We start from the raw sequence: 6,000 nt of genomic DNA, 5'->3' as shown, positions 1-6,000 counted from the left end.
TATTAATCACCACACCAATGTTTCAAAGATTGAGTCAGAGGGCAAAATGATCGATTACATATTTCAAATTAGTCATCTGCTCATATGAACTAGGCCCTAAAACTGTACTAATGGTAAATATATTGACAGAATAGCTATTCATGAAAAATTCTGAACAAACGAGGGACTTATTTTTCTAATATTGTGGTGTAAGCATGTTAAGTGATGTTCCACATTTGATCATGGGGGTAAAGTATATCTTACCCCTTTCTAAATAAAGAACTTCTCCCTTCTTCAAACGCGTAGAAGTATAAAGAGTTTTCTTCAAACCCTTGTCAGCAACAATGCTTATACTGTACTTAATCCTGAAGAAATTAGAAAGAATGAACTTAGGAAGGTGCAATAATCATTGATGGATAGGGAAACAAGAAGAAAGAAAAAATGAGCTGCAAAACACATGAGATGAAGTAAAAAGAAGCAATATTTCTGTCAAAGTTTAAATTTTGAGAAGACTACAATAACAAAATTCCAAATCAGGTAACTTCATAAGCTGCGTCCTATTGGATTAGAGTGTTTGGTGCAGCTCTTTCTTATTGTAATTTGGCTGTGGCTTTCTCTTGAGCATATTGTGCATAGTCTTTAATAATCTTTTCTGAAAAAGGAAAAAACATAGTTCCTATGTTGTACACAATATGTTTGAGTGAAGCAATTAACATGCATTCCTAGGTTGAGGTGTTACAGACAGCACAAGATGCAATTTTGAAACGATAAGAAGTTTTTCCTACAACAGCACTAACACTGAGATTCAAGGATTATTCATTAGATGCCTTGAATGTCTGTAGCCCTGAAAATCAAGAGTTTTTTTTTTTAATTTCTAAGAAAGAAAAGAAAACTTATATCGGATCCAAATACAAAAGAGGTTCACTGAGGTTCATATTTAGTGGAAAAAAACCTCGTTTAACGTATATGGGGGATAGAGTTCAAGAAAAACCAAAAGAACGTCTCCACAAACGAATAAATAAGAATCAACCTAGTGTAATATAATTAACCAAAAAAATTTATTATGAATGCATAAAACATAAGTCTGTATTGTAAATTGAACATATAACAAGGTGAGTCTTCAACAAATTATAAGTGGACAATTATTTTCAAACAATCTGACAGCTGCCTGAGAGAACTGAGGGAGTTAAAGCATGAGATGCAAACATGATAAACACCGTTAAGCACTCGGACGAACCCATGCTATAATATAATAGATATTATTAGATAGTTATGCAGGCTGAGAATGTCATTGCTTGGTTTAAAATATAGCACACGTCTCAAATTCTTTCCACTTAATGAAAGAGAATGCAAGTTTGTAGTTAATACGAGCATCTAAAAACCAACGTTCAGCAGAATTAAAGGGTAAGAAAGATGTGGTGTACCAAGGAACGCCTAAACCATAAACCAAATTCATAAACACCCATAAACCCCAATTTCAGAGCAACCCCTAAACCCTAAAACTCTAAACCAATTTCATACAAACCCATACACCAAAAACCAATTTCACAAAAACCCCAAATTTCTAAGCAAAGGAAGATGAACAGTACCTCGTCGATGTGAATGGTGGAGTTAAGTTTGGATGAGCAAACACCGCTGAGGGGAGGAAGACAACTGCGTCAGAGAGAGAGAGAGAGAGAGAGAGAGAGAGAGAGAGAGAGAAAGTTACACGAGGGAGAGAGCTGTGCAAGAGAGCTAAGCGACAGAGAGAGACGGGCCGAAGAGAGAGACAGAGCCAAGAGAGTTGAGAGAGAACCCAATTTCTGAAAAAGTGATATGGGTGCAATTAGTCGACAATAAATATGTATTTATAGGTGGTAGTTTTAAAATTTTAAGGGAGGGGTGGTACTTTCAGAAAAAATTATAAAATTGGTGGCATTTTGAGCTATTTCCCAATATTATATTGTGTCAAAATTTTGGGAGGGCCTAGGCCCCTTCAGGCCTTAACAAGCCTTCGCCCTGATTACAAAGCTATTGGGTTACCCAAGTGACGAGGGAAAGAGAGTTTGAATTATGATAAATTTTTTATTCAAATTGATCTAATGTTGAAAATTTTAATGTATTTGTTCACTTTTATTGAGGGGCACATTTTGGCCCCCTATGGAAGCAAATATTTAGGCAACAAATTATGAGGTGCCATGTAGGCAATGGAAATATTCCTTAGGTCAATAATTGCGCTCCATTTGATTGGTCAATTGTTTAGACTTAAAATAGGAATAATACTATACATTAGGGATTTGATCTTCATTAAATCTCTAATTGATACAATCTCTCCATTTAAGGGAGAGAATAATTCTCTTCCATATGAAAATTATTCTCTGAAAAACCCTAGAAAGCAAGATATAAATACATGGCTATACCATATACATGAGTTAATTCCAAAAACCCTAGCAATTCCTCTCTTTCTCGCTGCCCACACACACACACACACACACACTCTCTCTCTCTCTCTCTCTCTCTCTCTCTCTCTCTCTGACCTTCTTTGTTATTTTAGTATTTTACTAAAGATCATCTAACTAACTTAGGGCATCGAAGGGCCATTTACTCCAACCTTTTTTCGCATGAATCTAGGAAGAAGAGAGAGAAGGAAGCTCGAAGGGTGAAGAATCTTTTGAGAATATTCTCCCGTGAGAATTATGCTCAAATGTTTTGGTGCTATCATTGAGAGCATCGAGTTATACTTAACTCGTTGCTCTCGAATAAAAGGAATCGGTTTCCTCTCATCCATCACTTAACCGAAGCCTTCCAAATAGCCATGGTTGGAAGCAAGCACGCAAAAAGCAAAACCGCTATGATGAATCCAAGCCACCACAATGAAGCGGCTTCGAAGCAGCAACCACTCTCCGCTGCTCCACATGTAGCATCCCACATCGACCAACGAAAAGGGGTTGATGTGCCTTGTATGATCTGCCCGCCTCCATCTAGCACGAGGCCTTTTGAGAGCTCACTGGCTCCGAAGTTAAGCGAGTTGGGGCTAGAGCAATCCCAGGATGGCTGACCCACTAGGAAGTTGCTCATGAGTTCCCAAAAACAAAACCGTGAGGGCAGAGAAGGGAGCCCAAAGCGGACAAAATCGTGCTACGGCGGAGCAAATCCCGGGATGTGACAATTTGATATCAGAGCCACTCTGTCTGTGATGCGAGTGTGCCGATAAGGACGTTGGGCCCCTAAGGAGGGTGGATTATAACATCCCACATCGACCAACGGAAAGAGGGTGATGTGCCTTATATGTACATGTTCGCCTCCATTTAGCACGAGGCCTTTTGGGAGCTCACTAGCTTCGAAGTCATGGGAACTCCGAAGTTAAGAGAGTTGGGGCTAGAGCAATCCCAGGATGGGTGACCCATTGGGAAGTTGATAGTGAGTTCCCAGAAATAAATGCCTGAAGATTGTGTGCAAAGGATCATCAAGGTAGAAAAGAAAAGTCTACCATCTGTTCTGACCAGAGCAATCGAGATAGATGTCAATGCTGCCATAATCACTGAAGATGATTGGAGAACTCCCATCATAAATTACTTGCAGTATCTGACCTTGCCTTATGAAAAAAGAGTCAGAATCATGGCTTTAAATTACCTTATGTGGAATGGAGATTTGGTTCGGAAAAGCAAAGATGAGGTACTTTTGAGGTGCTTGGGAAAGAAAGAGTATATGAAGGTCGTGGGAGAAACCCATGAAGGAATTTGTGGAGCTCATCAAGGTAGAAGGAAAATGTGCTGGTTAATTAGAAGATATGGCTACTTTTGGCCAACCATGATGCAAGATTGCATTGACTATTCCAAGGGATGTGAGGCTTGTCAAAGGCATGGTCCAATCCAGCAAGCTCCTTTAGTCCCCATGAACTCAATGGTTAAGCCATGGCCATTCAGAGGATGGGCAATGGATCTCATTGGCAAAATCTATCCAGCCAGTAGCAAACAACACTGTTTCATCATTGTAGCTACAGACTATTTCACCAAATAGGTGGAAGCCAAACTTGTTAAGTCCACTACATCTCAATAGATCATCACTTTCATAGAAGAGCAGATTATGCAAAGGTTTGGCATTCCAGAATCAATCACAACTGACAGGGGATCTTCCTTCATATCTGTAGAAATGCTAGATATTCCAATCCACTCCTTATTATGCTCAAGCTAATGGACAGGTAGAATCATGTAATAAGGTGATCATCAACATTATCAGGAAAATGCTTCAAAAAAATCCAAACCAATGGCATGAGAAGCTTTCAGAAACTCTGTGGGCACATAGGAATTCAAAGAGAGAAGCAACTGGCATGACCCCAAAATGCTGAAATTCCCCAGACCATTTTTGGGGTAGGTTACAAAATTACCATTGTCTAAAAATTAATTACCATTATTGGCAATTAAATCTGACACACCAAGCTTTGGATCAAAAGGCCCAGCTTCTAAAAACTCTCACCATCTGATCTCAACCCCAAAAGTGCAAATCATCAGATTTTTTGCATGGAGGATTCTTTCTCAAAAGCAACCCCACATGACTTTCTGACTTTGAAAAGTCAAAATTTTCAACTAACAGAGGAAGTGATAGGGAGTTACTGAAGACAAGTTTTTCGAAAAACCTTCTCCATTTTAAAAACCAGGAACAAGAAGATCAAAACCCCTCTCCATGTGCAAAGAAGCTCTGCACTAAAGCAGGTTATATTTTCAAGAGATAAGCAGGTTACATTTTCAAGAGATAAGCAAGAAGCAAAAGAGTTGTTCATCAGAAAAAAACAAACGGACCATCATGACAGTTTGTGTTTTTGCAAAAGAACAAACAGAGAACAAGAGAGTTGGTCTTTTTTCAGAAAAAGCAAAAAGACCATCACATGAACTGACTATTGATGGTTCTTTGTTCGCCAGATTAATAACTTCTCTACACTAGAAAAAGAAAATCTCTTTTTATGCCCCTAGATATTAAAAACCTCATTCAGATTCTCTATAAATATAAGAAGGGGGGAATAGGGTAAAAGACAACAAAAAATCAATCAAAACAAAAACTGTCAAAGTCATACTGACAAATTCAAAACATGATCACTCGATCTCAAAAGGTCTTCATATTATGAAGCAACCAAAACTCTTTGATCCACAAGAGATAGGTAAGCCAAAACTCAAAGTCTCTAACTTCAGTTCAATTCAGAGAAACAGTTTCACAAAGCGAGATTTCTCTCATTACAAATTTGGTTCAGCACAAGCCAGATCAAGCAGAATCTGGGTTTTTATAATATGAAAACCTCAACAAATTTATGAAGAGGTCCTGATCCAGCATAACAAGTACTAGTGCAGCTCCAGCTCAACAATCGACAATCTACCCACTTCTGCCCCCTCCAGACTAAAGAGGCCTCAATTCCGCCCATCCAACAAGCCTTCTAGGGCTTGAAACAGATTGAAGCTCTGTCAAATTCAAACATTGGTATCGATTTCCAGCTGAAACCTATCGGTTAGAGGTGCTGACGGTTCAATCCAACATAAACACATCCAATCCAGCCAAGTTTAGAGACAGCTACCCAGGCAGGGATTGAAGTCCAACGTTCTGTTGTCCTTTTCGGACTTGGCATTTATCTTTTAAGTTTTGTAATAGGCAGTTCTGCTTAAACAATTTTTCTCTCTTTTTATTTATTCTGGCCAGAACTACCAGTTTTGTACTATGAAAAATTGTGAAGTCCTCACCAGTCTGAGGTAAGAAAAAGAACTTACTTGGGAGATATTCCTCACCCAAATTCACAATTGCTTGTCTAGAATCAGTAATTTGGGGCGCAAGTTATCTATTTTTTTAGAAGTCTGCTAGGGTTTTAATAGTTAGTAGTGGCACGCTCAAACACGAAAGAAAGTTGATTTGTTAACCACAAATGGTTCTCAAGTTAATGGGAAACTTTACCCTACAATCACAAGATTAGATCAAAACGAGTGAACAATAGTTAATTTCATTCCATGATTCCTATTCCAATAACCATAAATGTAAAACAACATTAGTCCTAGGAATATG

Source organism: Prunus dulcis, chromosome 5 (assembly GCF_902201215.1).
Source record: "Prunus dulcis chromosome 5, ALMONDv2, whole genome shotgun sequence".
In the NCBI taxonomy this organism is placed as follows: domain Eukaryota; kingdom Viridiplantae; phylum Streptophyta; class Magnoliopsida; order Rosales; family Rosaceae; genus Prunus; species Prunus dulcis.
Note: the sequence above shows the minus strand (reverse complement) of the source record.